General features: G+C 48.9%; 1 long non-coding RNA gene across 3 annotated transcripts in view; it reads left to right on the plus strand.

Moving 5' to 3' along the window:
• LOC135186306 (uncharacterized) overlaps positions 1-18,355 on the plus strand; it is a 65,090-nt gene extending 46,735 nt beyond the window's left edge. For all 3 annotated transcript variants that reach the window (XR_010306816.1, XR_010306817.1, XR_010306818.1), the window contains 2 exons: positions 16,425-16,528; positions 17,843-18,355. This is a non-coding gene — a long non-coding RNA (uncharacterized LOC135186306). The remainder of the gene's footprint in view (positions 1-16,424; positions 16,529-17,842) is intronic.
• Positions 18,356-19,506: the final 1,151 nt, after the last annotated feature.

A 19,506-nucleotide genomic window follows, 5' to 3' on the forward strand; every position in this document is an offset into this window, starting at 1 on the left:
AGGACAAGGAGCAGTGGACACAAACTGGAACCCAGGAGGTGAACAGGAGAAATTACTTCTTAGAATCATAGGATCAAGCAGGTTGGAAGAGACCTCCAAGCTCATCCAGTCCAACCTAGCACCCAGCCCTGTGCAAACATCCAGCCTAGACCTCCCCTGGCACAACTTGAGACTGTGTCCCCTTGTTCTGTTGCTGGTTGCCTGGGAGAAGAGCCCAGCCCCACCTGGCTACAGCCTCTCTTCAGGTAGTTGTAGACAGCAATGAGCTCTGCCCTGAGCCTCCTCTTCTCCAGGCTAAATAACCCCAGCTCCACACCTTTGGTGTGAGGGTGCTGGAGCCAGAGAGGTTGTGGATAAGGGCCAGTGGGCACAAACTGGAACCCAGGAGGTTCCACCTGAACAGGAGAAATAACTTCTTTGGTGTGAGGGTGCTGGAGCCAGGGTTGTGCAGAGAGGTTGTGGACAGGGGCAGTGGGCACAAACTGGGACCCAAGAGGTTCCATACCAACAGGAGGAGAAAATGGTTTGGTGTGAGGGTGCTGGAACCCTGGAGCAAGCTGCCCAGAGAGGTTGTAGAGTCTCTTCTCTGGAGAGATTCCAGTTCCCCCTGGCCATTGTGATCCTGGGCAAGCTGCTGTGGGTGCCTCTGCTTTAGCAGGGGGCTTGGACTGGCTGATCTCCAGTGGTTCCTTCCAACCCCCACCTTGCTGGGACTCTGTAAAATTTCCAAAGCCTGTTATTAGAAAGGGAAAGTCTTCCCTGCCAAGCTCCAGCTATGGCTTGAATGCTTCTTAAAACAGCGACTGTCAAAAGCTGTGATCTGATTTACCACGGAGGGTTCTCTTACGTTGTCACACCCGTGCGTAGACTCGGAGGAGTGAGTAACAGGGAGCTATTCCTGGCAGTTTCCACCTGTGAGAGCTCTTAACCTTCTCTAAAATAGAGTATATCGTGTTTTGAAGAGGGAGATGTGTTAAGGAGCTCAGAGTCAGCCGGGAGGATTTGTAAACAGAGCTACACGAGACAGAACGCCATGAATAACGCTGGCTGGGAAAGGGATGGGGAATAAGGAGTTGTGGCCACTCTGGGAATGTCCACTCTGAGCCTTTGACCCACAGCAAATGCAGGGGGGGGCAGTTTGAAAGCAGAGGACAAGTGAGTCTTCAGTGGAGACTCCCAGCTCTAGAGGTTTTGTAGCTCAGGGACTTCTGGGGACAGGCTCTGCTCACTTGCTCCCTGGGATAGGACCAGGAGCAATGGATGGAAGCTGCAGCACAGGAGTAGGTGATTGGAGGCATGGAACAGTGTGGCTGTGTCCCTGTAGAACACAGAATCATAGAATGAATTGGCTTGAAAGAGAACTTTAAAAGTCATCCAGTCCAACTCTCCTGCAGCAGTCAGCAGGGTCATCCTCCTCTGCAGCAGGTTGTTCAGAGCCACAGACAACCTGACCTGGAGTGTTTCCAGGGATGGGACATCTACCACCTCTCTGGGCAACCTGGGCCAGGCTCTCACCACCCTCAGTGTCAAACATTTCTCCTTCTCTCCCATCTGAATCTCCCTCTTGCAGTTCAAACCATCACTCCTTGTCCTTTCCCAACAGGCCCTGCTCAGAAGTCTGTCCTCAGCTTTCCTCTAAGTACTAGAAGGTCACAAGAAGGTCTCCCTTTCTTCTCCTGCATATAAACCCCCACTGGTGTCCCTTGCTCTTCCAAAAGTGGTGAGCCTGAGTGACCAGCATGCAGTCAGCAGAGGGGATGGGGAGCTTGTAAGTACAGAGAGTTTCCAAACAACCCCAGGGAGGCACAGAAACGATGTTGTTAACAACCATACTCCACGTGGCAGTGATCCAGGGCCCTGCAATTAGATGGGAATATTACAGTTGGCTTCCAAATGCTGGAGAAACCAGAAAGTGCTGTCTGCTGGGGGGTTAGAGCATCCTTTTATTGCATGGGGAGGGGGGGCAGAGCAGATTGGTGGTGGGCTTGTTTCATTTGTTTGTATTCCAGGCAGTTTGCCCGCTTGAGAGGAAGCTATTTATTGATTTCTGACTGCGAGGGTTAATAAATCTCTGCTCAGACTGGTTCAAGCCCTGGCCAGGTCAGCCTGAGGCAGAGGATAGCTGCTTCTTAAGCAGAGACACTCAGCTAACTGGCTGGAGGGAGCCCACGTTCTGGGCTCCCCTCTTTGAGAGAGGCAGGGTACTGCTGGAGAGAGTCCAGTGATTAGATGTTGTGCTGAGGGATTTGGTTTAGTCAGGGACTTGTCAGTTGGTTGGACTCCATGAGCTCGAAGGGCTTTTCCCATCTAAGAACTTCTGTGATTCTCTGAAGGCTACAAAGGTGCTGAGGGCCCTGCAGCATCTCTGTGAGGAGAGCTTGGAAAAGAGCAGCCCCAGAGGGGATCTCATCGGTGCTCAACAAGAGAGGTGGGGGTCCAGAGGATGGGGCCAGACTCTTTCCAGCGGTGCCTAGTGACACGACAAGGGGCAATGGGCACAAACCCAGGAGCTTCCACCTGAACAGGAGGGAAAACTTTGTTGTGAGGGTGCTGGAGCCCTGGAGCAGGCTGCCCAGGGAGGTTGTGGAGTCTGAAGAGAGATTCCAAACCCACCTGGACATTCCTGTGCTGTGGGTGTCCCTGCTTTAGCAGAGGAGATGGACTGGGTGACTTCCAGAGGTTCCTTCCAACACCAGTGATTCTGTGGTTGGCAATAGGAAGCTGGGGGTGTGTAGATGCTTGACCTTACCTCAAGTCTCTGATAGTTGGGCAGTTTGGATTTAACGTGTGTGGAATCCTTTCCCTTAATTAGATGATGGTGCAGCCAGGAGCATTTTTTCCCCACCCCTTCACATCTCCTGTTACAGATCCCTGCCACCTTCAGTGAGGGGAAGCCTCTCCTTGGCAAACAGGCTGGTTCCATTACCCCATCCCTTCCCCCCTTGAAGGACATCTTCATTAGGAGCCTCCCTAGGTGGAACTCAACTCTAAGCTCCACACAATACCTTGCAAGCCCCCTGGGAAGATTTTAGGAGGGGTCACACACTGAAGCCTGTCTGTTACTGGCCACCCGGGGGTGGCCACCACCCTACCCTCCTGCCTCCCCAGGCCTTGCCCTTTGATTCCTCACCCTGAGCAGCAAAAGCCTCCTCCTCAATAGCCCTCATTCCCAATTGTCTCCATGCTCTTTGGAAGCTCCTCTATCACACCCTGAACAAATATGCCTTTTTTTTCCCCTTCTTTCCCCTTTTTTTCTCCTTATTTGTTCTTCTTAACTCACTGCTGAATAATCTTTTCTTTCCCCACTGCCATGGTTCTGCTCTAATCAAGGACAGATTCTTGTGTCCTTCCCACCCCTGCACCCCCTCCAATATGTGTGTCTGTTGTTTCAAGAATAATTTCCTAGAACTGGTAGATTTGACTGGCCCTCAGGTCCCTCCCGATGCAGGAGGGTTAAAGGCAGAGCTGGGTGGCCCTGTTTGCTCTCCACTTTAACCATTTCATCATCCTCAGAGGAAAACCTTTCCTCTCCCTCCTCAAGAGGGTTGCTCTGGGTGTCTTTTGGTGTGGGAAGCCCCAAGGAAACCTTATCAGCAGCTCTGGGCTCAGATAATGCCTCCAGCAACCCTTAGCAGCCTGTTGTGACAGGACAAGGGGTGATGGTTTAAACTAACAGAGGGGGATTGAGACTGGAGAGAAGGAAGAAATGTTTTACAGTGAAGGAGGTGGAACACTGGCCCCAGGTTGCCCAGAGAGGTGTTAGATGCCCCATCCCTGGTACCATTGCCAGTCAGGTTGTTTGGAGGTCATACCAACCTGCTTCAACCCAGCCCAAACCATCCTATGAGAACATTCCAGGTCAATTTGGACAGGAACCTGCTGTAGTTGAAGAAGCCTTTGCTGACTGCAGGAGAGTTGGACTAGATGACCTTTAAAGATCCCTTCCAACCCAACCCAAACCATTCTGTGATTCTCTGGGTTGATCCTGAGAGATTCTGCATGCATTCTGTTGGGTGCTGAGTGCCCTCAGGCTCTCATTGGCTATCCCAGGACATTATGAGTTCCCTTCCAACCTAAACCATTCTAGGATCCTGTGATTAGACAAGGACTCTCTTTTTTAGAGTCATACATACACCTAGAAGGCCTGGAGCTGCCAAAGAGGAGTTTTGGCATTGAGGACATTGCCCTCAGGCTCTCCTTGGCCATCCCAGGACATTATGAGGTCCCTTCCAACCTAACCATTCTGTGATTAGACAAGGACTCTTTTTTTTAGGGGCATACATACACCTAGAAGGCCTGGAGCTGCCAAAGAGGGGTTTTGGCATCAAGGACATTGCCTTCAGGCTATCATTAGCTATCCCAGGACATTATGAGGTCCCTTCCAGCCTAAACCATTCTAGGATCCTGTGATTAGACAAGGACTCTTTTTTTAGGGGCATGCCTACACCTAGAAGGCCTGGAGCTGCCAAAGAGGAGTTTTGGCATCGAGGGCATTGCCTTCCCTGAGCTTCTTGGGTTCCCTGGCCTCTCACCAGGTGCAGAGAGGACCAATTCTCACCTGCCCACAAGGATATTAGGTACCTGGCAGTGGGACAGCAGAGCCAGATGTGGCTTCACGTCCAGAGCAAGGTGAACTGCTACAAAACCTGAGGAGGGCACTAGAGAAGTGCAGATATGTCGGGATGAGAACTCTTCCAGGCGGTGCATGTGGCCACCATCTGCAAAGCCTCCAGCTCCTGGTGCTGGGATTTTCCTGCGAAGGTGAGGTCGAGAAAAGGGGGAGGGGTGGGGAAAAGGATTCTCAGAGAGTTTGTGTGTGTGTGGTGGAGCAGCTAAGGTCTTATCAACACTTTTCCTGTGGGTCCGATCTGTGATTGCTGAGCCTTTCACGTGTACGCGCTGGGTGTGTGTGTGGATAAAAATATATGGCTGTATAATTAGAACCAGCCAAGGAGGTTTGGCTGAAATGGTTGTGGAGGGGGAGACTCAGGGGGTGTCCAAATCTACTGATTTGTTGGAGCCAGAACTCTTCATGGGATGTGTCATGTTTGATGAATTTCCCATTTTTCAAAGGGGGGGAGGGGAAGGAAGAAAAACACAAGAAAAGAAGAAAGAGAGGGAGAGAGGGAAGGAATGGAGAAAGGAAGAAGGAAAGGGAAGGAAGGAAGGAAGGAAGGAAGGAAGGAAGGAAGGAAGGAAGGAAGGAAGGAAGGAAGGAAGGAAGGAAGGAAGGAAGGAAGGAAGGAAGGAAGGAAGGAAGGAAGGAAGGAAGGAAGGAAGGAAGGAAGGAAGGAAGGAAGGAAGGAAGGAAGGAAGGAAGGAAGGAAGGAAGGAAGGAAGGAAGGAAGGAAGGAAGGAAGGAAGGAAGGAAGGAAGGAAGGAAGGAAGGAAGGAAGGAAGGAAGGGAAGGAAGGGAGGGAGGGAGGGAGGGAAAGACAAGGGTTTGACATATTTTAAACATTCCAATGCAGCCTTTTTAAACCATCACCTCCCAGCCTCCTCTCCTCCTTTTTTTTTTCCTGCTCACAGAGGTTTTTGAGATCATTCTGAATCAGGGATTTGAAGCACAACCACTGTCCTAAACACCAGCTAAACAGCATCACGCAGTCTCTCTCTCTCATTTTCCCTAAGAAAAGCTTCCTGATAAAACTGGTTGAAGCCAAAACGTTTCACAGGGATGCATCAACTTTACCCAAGCAGTGTATTTGACAAGATGAAGTGAGAGCCACCTCTAATTCAGCTGTTTCCATTGCCCATGTGCTTTAATGCCTCTTCCCCAAGACACATCCTACCTTGAAGCAGCCCTTTGGTTGAGTCCCTCAGCTGAGCTGTTCTTTTATTAGTCCCTTCCTTTCCTCTTCCCAACCTTCCTTAGGGCTGCATAGTCTCATCCAACAAGAGGCTGGGGGTAGGGGATGGCTGAGCTGGCAAAGGTAGAGCCAACCAAACCTTGTGATGTGTAGGAAGCACCTGCAGTTGAAGGAGAGTGAGAGAGTGAAGGAGAGTGAGAGGGTGATTTGCCATTGGAATGGGCTGCCCAGGGAGATGTTCAAGATAAGACTGAATGAGGCACTTAGTGCCATGGTCTAGTTGACTGGACAGGGCTGGGTGATAGGATGGATTGGATGATTTTGGAGGTCTCTTCCAACCTGGTTGTTTCTATGATTCTGTGAGGTGGTGTAGGGGTGGCCCTGGTAGAATTGGATAATGAGTGAACTTGATCATGTTAGAGGATTTTTCTGGGTTTCTGTGTTTCAGAGAGGCTTTGGGGAGTGGTGAGCCACCTGCCAGGAGCATCTAAGCCATTAGTTGGGGCAATCCCCCATGCTAGAGTCTGGCCTGAGGGCCACATGACCATTACTTTTGCCCAAACTATTATTCATGCTTGTCTAGCTAGAGAGCCCTCACTCTCCAGCCCAGATCCTCAAAGGTTTGGCTTGACTGGGGAGTCAAATGCCTAAATACCTTTGAGGATCACAGCCTTAGTCACTGCATCCACTGCCAGCTTTAAATCCACTCTGGAGAGCTTATAAATGCTTCTTTATAAGCTTTTCAAGCTGGACTCTGACCCCAGCTGGCTTCATCCCAGTGGTGCTGAGCACTCAACCTGCCTCTTTGTTCCCCCTTTCCCAGGTGCAGGGCCTCTGGGGGTGTTGGTGGCAGGTTCCCCCATCCTCCAAACCATGGAGCAAAGTGATGAGCTGAGCAGTGTGAGCTCCAGCTGAACATGCAGGTTAAGGTGAATGTATCTGGAGGTTCATATTTAGATCATACTGGGGGGTCCCTGGCTGCTTCTCTAAGGAGAAATACAGGTTTTATTCTCATCCTGCTGTTCCTGTGCCTTGGTCTGGTTCAGAGCTGGGCTGAAGAGCTGGGGAGAGAGGATCCATTCCTGGTGTCAGTCTGCACTGTGTGACAGAGGCTTGTCACTGTGCTAGCACCTCCATTTGGGAGCAGTGGAAGAGACACAGAACATCACTGTTTGTTCTACTGGGGCTTAGGGAAAAGCTTTCTCCTGTAGGTCACACGGGAGACATCATCAGCAAGGATTCCTGTGTCCTGCTTGCCACCACAAGGTGCAAGCTCCTGAGCTAAGCAGAACTCCAGATGGGATCCAGCTTGAATAGATCTCACTGTTTGGTTTCTTTTTTTTCTCCTCTCCCATCCATATCCCCTCCAATGTTCCCTTCCTGTGTTCTTTTGCATCACAAAGGACAATCTCTTTAGATATGGTGATAAGTAACAGCAAAATCTAGTGCAAGCAAGAAATTATAAATGCCCCTGTTAAGAGGAACTCCTGTTGCACTTCATAGTGTCATTCTTATTTATCCATTAATTAATGGAATACTGGGAAGCATTGATGAAACTTCCACAGTCTTTGAGGTGTTTGGACAAACTCAAGCCTGAGCCTTTGAGACCATCCAAACCTAAGTGCAGATGCTTAGAAGTATTCCTGTGAGGGCACCTGACTGAGCCTCAGCAAAGCTTAACCCAGCAGTGGTGATGCTTCCAGGAGAGCCAAACCACCTAACTGCAGGCAGCCCTGCAGCCCAGGTAGGCTCAGCATTGCAGTGCCAACTGTTTCTGCCTCCATACATAGAATCACAGAATTGTCAGGGCTGGAAGGCACTTCAGGGATCCTCTATCTCCAACACCCCTGCCATGGGTAGGGACACCTCACACTGGATCAGATTGCTCAGAGCCACATCCAGCCTGGCCTTAAAAACCTCCAGGGATGAAGCTTCCAGCACCTCCCTGGGCAACCTGCGCCAGTGCCTCAGCACCCTCATGGTGAAGAACTTCTTCCTAACATCCACTCTGAATCTGCTCACTTCTATTTTTGCTCCATTTCTCCCAGTGCTATCACTACCTGACACCCTAAAAACTCCCTCCCCAGTTTTCTTGTAGCCCACTTGAGATACTGGAAGGCCACAACAAGGTCTCCTTAGAGCCATCTCTTCTCCAGGCTGAGCAGCCCCAACTCTCTCAGTCTGTCTCCATAGGAGAGGTGCTTCAGCCCTCTGATCATCCTCATGGCCCTTCTCTGGACACACTCCAGCATCCCCCAAACCACCATCAGACCCCAACCTGCTTTTTCTCTCCAGCAAAACTTTTTCCAGTCTTACTCTCCTGCACCTTGCCCTAGTTTTCTGCTTGCTTTCCATGTCATGCTTTTGCATCTATGCTGTAGAGCCATAGAACAGAATTATTTAGGTTGGAAAACACCTTTCAGATCATCAAGTCCAACTGTTAATCCATCATTGCCAAGTTCATCACTAAACCATGTCTCTCAGCATCACATCTACACAGCTTTTAAATCCCTCCAGTGATGGGGAATCCACTACTGTCCTGAGCAGCCTATTCTGGGCTTGACAAGCCTTTTGGAGAAGAAATTGTTCCCCAAGTCCAGCCTAAGCCCCTCTTGGTGCAGCTTGAGCCTGAGTCATCTCATCCTGTCCCTTGTTACTTGGGAGAAGACACCAACACTCACCTTGCCACAGCCTTCTTGCAGGGAGTTGTAGAGAGCCAGGAGGTCTCCCTTCAGCTTCCTTTTTTCCAGGCTGAACAAGCTCAGTTCCCTCAGCTGCTCCTCAGAAGACCTTCAGGACCTGCACTTTTCATATAGATCTTCTCTTGTAAGTCTCTTTTTTGGCTGCAGCCCCTTTGGATGCATAGTGGATACTGTGCATCCCAAGGGGCCTCTTGGTTGCCAAGGCTCTCCAAATCCAACAGGAAACTCAGCTGCATGCTCCTCTTTTATTTTATCCTCCAGAGATGATCTTGGACTCCCTCCTCCACTGAGCCAATGCTCAGACCTGCCCACTCCCCAGGCCCACTGAGGGGAGCTTGTCAGGGTTTCCCCATGTTGATTTGTAGGTCTCAGGGAAGCTGGGGGCCGTCGAAGTGCATCTTGCTTCAAGGCAGGACCAGGCATGACTGCCTTGGAGCTTTCACACCAGATGCGTGGTGGAGCTGGCCAGGCTAGGGGATGCCTCTGTCTGCAAAGCAAGATCCTGCAGAGCAGGAGAGTGGCTCTCAAGCCAGCTGAGGCAGCAGGTCCTGGCTGCCCACACAGCCACACAAGCTGCATGCTCTTAGCTCTGCTGCTTCTCATTTATTCACCTGCTTTTCTTTTTCTTTACCCCCTCCCGCAGACGGATTTCCCTCAGACAGGACCTCCCTGTGGGGTGCCCTCTCTGCCGAGTTCCAGGCACTGCGTAAGGGTGGGCTGGGGGCTGAGTTTGCCCGAAGGGCATTGCTTTGTACCTACCAGATGTGCTGAACCTCTCACTCCGGCTCCCTCTGAGCAGCCCCCTGCTTCCTCTTGACCTTGCTGTAATTTAGCTTCTCAGCCTCCTTTTGCCAGTCCACGAAGCTGATTTATTCTCCTGATGTTTCATGTTGGCTTTGCCTCTCTGAAGGAAGGTTAGAGCCACCTTGGAAATATTTGCAGGGCAGGACTTTATTATTGTTATTATTATTGTTGTTGCTGCTGTTAGAATTATTCTTGCTGTTAGTTATTGTTATTCTTTCTTATTCTATTGTTGTTGTTGTTATTGTTGCTGCTGTTGGAATTATTCTTGTTGTTAGTTGTTGTTATTCTTTCTTATTCTATTGTTGTTGTTATTGTTGCTGCTGTTGGAATTATTCTTGTTGTTAGTTATTGTTATTCTTTCTTATTCTATTGTTGTTGTTGTTATTGTTGCTGCTGTTGGAATTATTCTTGTTAGTTATTGTTATTCTTGTTCTTATTCTATTAGAGTTGTTATGATTGTTGCTGCTGTTAGAATTATTCTTGTTGTTAGTTGTTGTTATTCTTTCTTATTCTATTGTTGTTGTTATTGTTGCTGTTAGAATTATTCTTGTTATTGTTATTGTTGTTCTTCTATTATTGTTGTTATTGTTGTTGCTGCTGCTTTAATTATTCATGCTGTTATTTATTGTTATTCTTGTTCTATTGTTGTTATTGTTGCTGATGCTATAATTATTCATGCTGTTATTTATTGTTATTCTTGTTCTTATTCTGTTATTGTTACTATTGTTGCTGCTGTTAGAATGATTCTTATTATTATTGTTATTCTTACTCTTGTTCTAATTCTTATTCTATTATTGTTGTTATTGTCCTTGTTGCTGATGTAATTAATGCTGTTTATTGTTGTTGCTGCTGTTGTTATTGTTGTGTGTTGTTATGGTTATTCTATTGTCATTCTTGTTGTTATCAGTGTTAATGTTATTCTGTTATTGTTGTTGTTATTGTTGTTTGTAGAATCATAGAATCAACCAGGTTGGAAGAGAGCTCCAAGCTCATCCACTCCAACCTAGCACCCAGCCCTGGCCAATCATCTAGACCATGGCATTAAGTGCCTCACTCAGGCTTTGCTTGAACACCTCCAGGGACAGTGACTCCACCATCTCCCTGGGCAGCCCATTCCAATGCCAATCACTCTCTCTGCCAACAACTTCCTCCTAACATCCAGCCTAGACCCCTCCAACACAACTTGAGACTGTGTTCCCTTCTTCTGTTGCTGTGTGCCTGGCAGAAGAGCCCAACCCCACCTGGTTACAGCCTCCCTTCAGGTAGTTGTAGACAGCAATGAGCTCTGCCCTGAGCCTCCTCTTCTGCAGGCTAAGCAACCTCAGCCTCTCCTCACGGGACTTGTGTTCCAGGCCTCTGCTGTTGTAATTATTCTTGTTGTTAGCTATTCTTATTCTTACTCTAATTCTATTGTTGTTGTTTATAGTTATTCTATCATTGCTGTTCTTGTTGTTCATTGTTATTCTGTTGCTGCTGTTCTTGTTGTTCATTGTTATTCTGTTGCTGCTGTTCTTGTTGTTCATTGTTATTCTGTTGCTGCTGTTCTTGTTGTTCATTGTTATTCTGTTGCTGCTGTTCTTGTTGTTCATTGTTATTCTGTTGCTGCTGTTCTTGTTGTTCATTGTTATTCTGTTGCTGCTGTTCTTGTTGTTCATTGTTATTCTGTTGCTGCTGTTCCTGTTGTTCATTGTTATTCTATTGCTGCTGTTCTTGTTCATTGTTATTCTGTTGTTGTTGTCATTGTTGCTGTTATTGTTGTTGTTTATAGTTATTCTATTGTTGTTGTCATTGTTGCTGCTGTAACTGTCATTGTTTATTGTTATTGTTATTCTATTTCTATTGTTGTTGTTGCTGTTATGGTTATTGTTTATTGTTATTCTGTTATTGTTGTTCACTGTTGCTGCTGTTGTTGTTTATTGTTATTCTGTTGTTATTGTTGCTGTTATTGTTGTTTATTGTCATTGTTATTCTATTATTGTTGTCATAGTTGCTGCTGTTAGTTTTGTTTATTGTTACTGTTATTCTGTTATTGTTGTTGTTTATTGTCATTGTTATTCTAGTGTTGCTGTTATTGTTTATTGTCATTGTTATTCTATTGTTGTCATTGTTGCTGCTGTTACTGTTTTGTTTATTGTCATTGTTATTCTATTATTGCTGTTATTGTTGTTTATTGTCATTGTTATTCTATTGTTGTCATTGTTGCTGCTGTTGCTGTTTTGTTTATTGTTAGTGTTATTCTATAGTTATTGTTGTTGTTTATTGGCATTGTTATTCTATTGTTGCTGTTGTTGTTTATTGGCATTGTTATTCTATTATTGCTGTTGTTGTTTATTGTCATTGTTATTCTGTTATTGCTGTTATTGTTGTTTATTGTCATTGTTATTCTATTATTGCTGTTATTGTTGTTTATTGTCATTGTTATTCTATTATTGCTGTTATTGTTGTTTATTGTCATTGTTATTCTATTGTCATTGTTACTGTTATTGTTACTGTTATTCTAGTGTTATTGTTGTTGCTGTTACTGTTTATTGTTATTGTTACTTGTTGTAGTTGTTGCTGTTGTTACTGTTGTCGTCATTTTATTCTTGTTGTCATTATTGCTGCTGTTATTGTTGGGTTTGTTGCTATTGTTGCTGCTGCTGTTGTTGTTTATTGTCATTGTTATTCTATTGTTATGGTCATTGCTGTTGTTGGTTATTGTTATTGTTATTCTACTCTTGTTGCTGTTGTTATTGTTATTGTAATATCACAGTACCACAGTATCATCAGGGTTGGAAGAGACCTCACAGATCATCAAGTCCAACCCTTTACCACAGAGCTCAAGGCCAGACCATGGCACCAAGTGCCACGTCCAACCTTGCTTTGAACTGCCCCAGGAACGGCGACTCCACCACCTCCCCGGGCAGCCCATTCCAGTGTCCAGTGACTCTCTCAGTGAAGAACTTTCTCCTCACCTCCAGCCTAAATTTCCCCTGGCACAGCCTGAGGCTGTGTCCTCTTGTTCTGGTGCTGGCCACCTGAGAGAAGAGAGCAACCTCCTCCTGGCCACAACCTCCCCTCAGGTAGTTGTAGACAGCAATAAGGTCACCCCTGAGCCTCCTCTTCTCCAGGCTAACCAATCCCAGCTCCCTTAGCCTCTCCTCGTAGGGCTTCTGCTCCATTGTTGCTGCTGTTGTTGTCTCTTGTTATTGTTATTCTGTTGTTGTTGTTGTTGTTGTTGTTTTCACTCCTTGAGAGCAAACCAGCATCAGGCAATGTGAGCAGCCTGCAGCTCCCCAGCTAGCAAATTCTCGGCTGGTCAGGTCTCTAGGCAAGCATTTGAGTTCTGTCATTAAGCCTTTAGAGATCCTGCCAGCCATTGGTTTGGCATCCAGTCATTCCCAGCAGGACTGGTTGCCTGTATCCTGTCTTTAGCTAATGCTCTGTCAACCACAGGAGGAAACGAAGCCAGCAAGATCTCTATCAGCCTTTCAAGGACCAAGAGTTCTGCCATGTGGACTGGACTCCTGCACATTGGCCTAATCTGTTTACTAAAAGAGCTCTGCCAGTCAGTAGACCTTGTCAGAAATAATGTTTTCCCCTTCTCCTTCCCCTTCTGTCTGGAAAATGTTGATGTGAGTGGCAAATTGTTTGTTTTTCCTCAACTTATTCCATGGAAATTTACAGGTTCCGCTGGAAAATGGTAGTGTCTCTCAGGGATCAGTGCTGGGCCCAGTCCTGTTCAGTATCCTTACTGATGATCTGGATGAGGGCATTGAGTCCAGCATCAATAAGTTTGCAGATGACACCAAACTTGGAGCAGGTGAGGAGCTGTTGGAGAGTAGGAGAGCCCTGCAGAAGGGACCTTGCCAGGCTGGGCTGGATGGGTGGGCAGAGGCCAATGGGATGAGACTGAACAAGGCCAAGTGCAGAGTTCTACACTTTGGCCACAACAACCCCAAGCAGCACTACAGGCTGGGGACAGAGTGGCTGAGAGCAGCCAGGAAGAAAGGGACCTGGGGGTGCTGGTAGAGAGTAGCTGAAGATGAGGCAGCAGTGTGCCCAGGTGGGCAGGAGAGCCAATGGCATCCTGGCCTGGCTCAGGAGCAGTGTGGCCAGCAGGACAAGGGAGGTTATTCTGCCCCTGTGCTCAGCAATGGTCAGGCCACACCTTGAGTGCTGTGTCCAGTTCTGGGCTCCTCAATTCAAGAGAGATGTTGAGGTGCTGGAAGGTGTCCAGAGAAGGGCAACAAAGCTGGTGAGGGGCCTGGAGCAGAGCCCTGTGAGGAGAGGCTGAGGGAGCTGGGGGTGTGCAGCCTGCAGAAGAGGAGGCTCAGGGCAGAGCTCATTTCTGTCTGCAGCTCCCTGAAGGGAGGCTGTAGCCAGGTGAGGTTGGGCTCTTCTCCCAGGCAACCAGCAACAGAACAAGGGGACACAGTCACAAGTTGTGCCAGGGAAGGTGTGGGCTGGATGTCAGGAGGAAGTTCTCCACAGAGAGAGTGATTGGCATTGGAATGGGCTGCCCAGGGAGGTGGTGGAGTCACTGTCTCTGGAGGTGTTGAAGCCAAGCCTGGCTGAGGCACTTAGTGCCATGGCCTGGTTGATTGGCCAGGGCTGGGTGCTAGGTTGGACTGGCTGAGCTTGGAGGTCTCTTCCAATCTGGTTGATTCTATGATTCTGTGAAAGACACAGTTTGAAGATCTTTCACTTGAAAGCTTTTCAGATTTCCAGCAAAGGAAGGGCGACTGAAAGGTGTCAAAGGAAGGCACTAATGGCTGTGAGCACATGGAGCTCACCTAAAGCTGTCCAGCAAGACCACTCTGCACTAATAGTTACTAGTGACTAAATGATCTTCCATCACCACAAAGGTGCTCCTCAGGGGTGGCCACAGGGCTTGCTTGGCCATATATTGCCATCTGCTTTCCTGGGCAGTGTTGGTCACCTCTTGCCACCCCTATAGGACACATCATGGTCCTGCATTGCTGGTCACTGTGGAATTTCTCCAGATGGTCTCTCTTCTTCATGGACTCTCCTGGCTGTCTGATCATGATGGTGGCCCTTCAAGCATTGCTCCAGAAGGGATATTATTTATTTGGAAGACAGGTAGAGTTGTGTTCATTAAGTTCTTCTCAAGGAAAGACCTTGATCTAGTTACCATTTCCTTCTTCCAGTGTGGACTGCCTGTGGTCATGTATGCTGTAACTGGAGTCTTCCCTCCTTTGTCTTTGAGAGGCAGCATCTGAAGTGACCCAGAGCCCTCCCAGCCACCTCAGACAGGGGGGGTGATAGAATGGCTTAGGCTGAAAGGGACCTTAGTAATCAGCGTTTCTAATCCAAGCCAGGATGCCATTGGCCTTCTTGGCCCCCTGGGCACACTGCTGGCTCACATTCAGCTGCCAATCTATTACAGCCCCCAGATCCCTTTCTGCCAGGCAGCTCTCCAGCCACACTGCCCCAAGCCTGTAGTGTTGCTTGGGGTTGTTGTGCCCCAAGTGCAGGAGCTGGCATTTGGCCTTGTTGAAACTCATCTCATTAATGCTGCCTCATTGATCCAGCCCTTCCAAGTCCCTCTGAAGAGCCTCTCTACCCTCATTCAGATCAGCACTGCCACCTAACTTGGTGTCAGTTACCATTCCAGTCCTAAACACACAGGAGCATGTTTCTGTCTGTACCCAGGACAAGGATATGGACCAGAAAATGAGGCATTGCATCACATCGAGCTCTTTAGGCTCTGCTCTGCCGTGTGAGCGTGCGGGCAGGTGGAGAAAGGTGATCAGATAAAGCCTGGAACTGCTCCATTCCTGAGCTGTGCTCACCAAGCCATTGTAATCCCTGGAATTGAGCTCAAAACTATCCCAAGCAAATATTGTCCTGGCCTAGTTCTGAGAACTGTGCCTCTGTGCCTCTGTGGGTCTTAGCCAGATGCTCTGGCACAGCCTCCTTGAGCTTGGCAGAGGGCTCTTTTCAGGTACTTGGGCCTGTGGCTTTCTCTGAGCTGGTCTCCAGCTTGGTTGGCAGGGATCAGGCAGTCATTTCACCAGGTCAGTGCAGTGGTAGGAAACTGAAGAGCCTTGCCTGTGCCTGTGGGCTGTAGGAGATGCATCTCTTCCTCTTGCCTGCCCAGCTCTGGAGTGCAAGCCTCCAGGAGCAAATACCTTATTCCTGCTGCTCCTTGCTGTGTGCCCTGATGGCCCCAAGACTCCTTGTCATCTCTAGGGGGCATGCCCATCAGCTGTCTGCCCTGGTGAGGCCTCATCTTGAGTACTGTGTTCCGTTTTGGGCTACCCAGTTTAAGAGGGACAGGGATCTGCTGGAGAGGGTCCAGCAGAGGGCTACAAGGCTGATTAGGGGACTGGAGCACTGCCTGATGAGGAGGGACCTGGGGCTGCTTAGTCTGCAGAAGAGAAGACTGAGAGGGGATTCAATATATGTTTATAACTATCTGAGGGCTGGGGGTCAGGAGGGGAGGACAGGCTCTGCTCACTGCTCCCTGGGATAGGACAAGGAGCAATGGGTGGAAGCTGCAGCACAGGAGGTTCCAGCTCAACACAAGGAGGAACTTCTTTCCTGTAAGGGTCCCAGAGCACTGGCACAGGCTCCCCAGAGAGGTTGTGGAGGCTCCTTCTGTGGAGCCTTTCTAGACCTGTCTGGATTAGTTCCTGTGTGATCTGTGCTAGATTGTATGGTCCTGCTCTGGCAGGGGACTTGGACTCGATGATCTCTTTGGGTCCCTTCCAATCCCTAGCATCCTGTGATCTTGTGCCTGAAGAGTACAAGCAGGTCTTTGGTGTTGCTTGTCCTCTGTTCTTCACTCTCATTCCCACTTGAAATAGCTTGAACTGGCAACCTGACATCCTGTGGTCCTGGCTTCCAGTGCCTCTGAAGCAATTTGACTCTAAGATACTGATCATTATGAAGTCAGAAGGAGAAGGTGAGAGACAGGCACCTCTCCTGCTCCATGCTTTCTTTATCCCAGCCTTGTACAAGCTGCTCTTGTGAGGGGTTGTGGGGGGGTGGAGAGTAGCAGCTGAAGCAGTAGAACAAGGCAAGATGGCATGTCCTCACCATGCCTCTTTGTGCCTGACAATCATCTTCTCTCTTTTTTGCTGCATCCACCACATGGAAGCAGAGGTGAGAGGCCATGGGAAAGCTGCTGGGAAGGACAGGATGCTGCAGACCCCCCCAACCAAAACACTGCACCAACGAGAAGAGAACCACAGGACCACAAACCAGGTGATGCCAAGTGAATGTGCCAGAAGCAGAGCTGCCCACTGCGTCTTCAGATTCCTGCATCCTCTGCCAGCTCCATGCACCTCTGTCCCTGTGACTGGCACGGAGAAGAGGCCATGAGAGTTGGTTTTGGGTAGGGCAAACCTTGGAGCAGTTGGTTGGTGCTTCATGCCAATACCTCTGTTGTAGGTAGGAGTAGCAGGGCAAGAGCAGGTTTTCCTTTGGAGAGGGCAGTTCTGTGTGAACTCCTAATGTCTTGAAATGTTTTTGGGATAAAAAAATGGCCCTTTTATTTTTTTTTTTGTTGTTGTTTTTCTTTAATCTTGAAGCAACTCTTTCAAGTGTGGAGCATGAAGTTCAGTCCCCAAGGTGCAACACAGGCAAGGTGCCACATAGCTGACATGCAACACATAGACCAAGTCAGCCGTGGTAGCAGCAAGGAAGAGGAATGACCCCCGTGGATGGGGCAGTGGTCTGGAGCATGAGATCCTGGTTCTCTGTTCCCTGTTCTTAGCCTCCTCACCTGAGATCATCCTCCTTAGATAATGGTCCCCCCCCAGCTGTTGGTGCCTCAGCCCTGGCTGTCTGTGTGCCATTAGTGCCAATTAACTGCGCTGTGTACGCAAAGCTCCTACCTGGTGACGAAGGTGGCCAGAGCTGATGAGGGTGACTTGGTGCCAGGTATTCCTGCAGCCCAGAAGGCAGCCCTGTGCTGGGCTGCATCCCCAGGCAGTATGAGCAGCAGGTGGAAGGAGGGCATTGTGTTGCTCTGCTCTGCTCAGACCCCACCTGCAGTGTTGGGGCCAGCTCTGGAGTCCTCAGCACAGCACAGACAGGGACCTGTTGGAGCAGGGCCAGAAGAGGCCACAGCAGTGCTGGCAGGGCTGGAAGCCCTCTGCTATGAGGCCAGGCTGAGAGAGTTTGGCTTGTTCAGCTTGGAGAAGAGAAGGCTTCAGGGAGACCTTTTGGTAGCCTTTCAGCACTTAAAGGGGCCAGTCAGAAAGCTGAGGGCAGACTTCTGAGCAGGGCCTGTTGTGGCAGCACAAGGGGTGATGGTTTGAACTAAGAGGGAGATTCAGACTGGAGAGAAGGAAGAAAGGTTTGACACTGAGGGTGATGAAAGTCTGTCCCAGGTTGCCCATAGCAGTGGTAAATGCCCCATCCCTGGAACCACTGCAGGTCAGGTTTGGGGCTCTGAGCAGCCTTCTCTAGTTGAGGATGTCCCTGCTGACTGGACTATATGGACCTTTCAAAGTGCCTTCAACCCAAAGCAGTTTGGGGTTCTCTGATTTTCCTCTCCTACATCTATTCTCACAGGTTCCTGCTCTAACCAAACCAAAGCAGATTTCACCTGCCACAGTGGAGTCAGCAGAAGAAATGGGGTTGACACCTGACAGAATCCCAGAACCAAACCATCAGAGAAGCTTTGTGAGGGAGTGATCTCACAAGCAGCTCTAGAACATGCTTGGGGCAGTGGCAGTATCCCCTTCCCTGGAGGGGTTTCAAAGCCATGGAGATGTGGTGCTCAGGAGCATTGTATAGTGGTGCCCTGGCAGTGCTGGGTTAAGAGTTGGACTCCATCATCTTAAAGGTCTCTTTCAACCAAAAGAACTGCCCAATTCTGTGCACAGTTGAGTACATCTAACCAAAGAGGACTTGATGTTAAAACAGTGGTAAGTTCTGTGACCTGAAAGAGGTGGTTCAGAGCAGGAGACACAGAAACAGGGACTACATGTTGGGGAGGGACAGTGTCTTCCATAACTTTGTTTCCAACTTGTCTCAGTGGTTGCCCAAGGTTTTGCTTTAGGACAATAAACCTGCTGGATTGTCTTCTCTGGTAGTCTTTATGGGAGGGCACCACAGGTGCCACTCTTTGTATGTCTTGCACACAGACCCACCTGAGCTTTCCTGGACAGGTCTTACCCACAGACAACTACCAGCCTAGAGCCACCATGCTAACATTCTCCTTCACCTAGGAGCAAGGTGGAGTTTTATCCCCTGTGACAACCTCAGGACTCTGCCAGGAACACTGTCTGACCAGTCCTGGCTTTTCTCAGGGTATCACCTGCTGCTGACACCACAGAAAGCCATCTAGATGTTGTATTCACAGAATGTTAGGGGCTGGAAGGGACCTCCAAAGGTCATGTAGTCCAACCCCCCTGCCAGAGCAGGACCACCTTTTGGGTTTGTTTGTTTTACAGTCCAGTTTTCATTTTTGTTATCTTTTTTATCTCCTCTTTTCCCCCATCTCCCTCCTTTCCTTTCCCTCTCCTCTTTTCCCCCATCTCCCTCCTTTCCTTTCCCTCTCCTCTTTTCCCCCATCTCCCTCCTTTCCTTTCCCTCTCCTCTTTTCCCCCATCTCCCTCCTTTCCTTTCCCTCTCCTCTTTTCCCCCATCTCCCTCCTTTCCTTTCCCTCTCCTCTTTTCCCCCATCTCCCTCCTTTCCTTTCCCTCTCCTCTTTTCCCCCATCTCCCTCCTTTCCTTTCCCTCTCCTCTTTTCCCCCATCTCCCTCCTTTCCTTTCCCTCTCCTCTTTTCCCCCATCTCCCTCCTTTCCTTTCCCTCTCCTCTTTTCCCCCATCTCCCTCCTTTCCTTTCCCTCTCCTCTTTTCCCCCATCTCCCTCCTTTCCTTTCCCTCTCCTCTTTTCCCCCATCTCCCTCCTTTCCCTCTCCTCTTTTCCCCCATCTCCCTCCTTTCCCTCTCCTCTTTTCCCCCCATCTCCCTCCTTTCTCTCTCCTCTTTTCCCCCATCTCCCTCCTTTCCTTTCTCTCTCCTCTTTTCCCCCATCTCCCTCCTTTCCTTTCCCTCTCCTCTTTTCCTCCATCTCCCTCCTTTCCTTTGCATCTCCTCTTTTCCCCCATCTTCCTCCTTTCCATTCCATCTCCATCCCCCCTTTTCCATCATACCTGCCCCTTTCCCACCTCACACTGCATTTTCCCCCAAACTCAGAGCACCTGGGTTCTGTTAGAGTCTCCTCCC

This window comes from Pogoniulus pusillus, chromosome 24, assembly GCF_015220805.1.
Source record: "Pogoniulus pusillus isolate bPogPus1 chromosome 24, bPogPus1.pri, whole genome shotgun sequence".
Classification (NCBI taxonomy): domain Eukaryota; kingdom Metazoa; phylum Chordata; class Aves; order Piciformes; family Lybiidae; genus Pogoniulus; species Pogoniulus pusillus.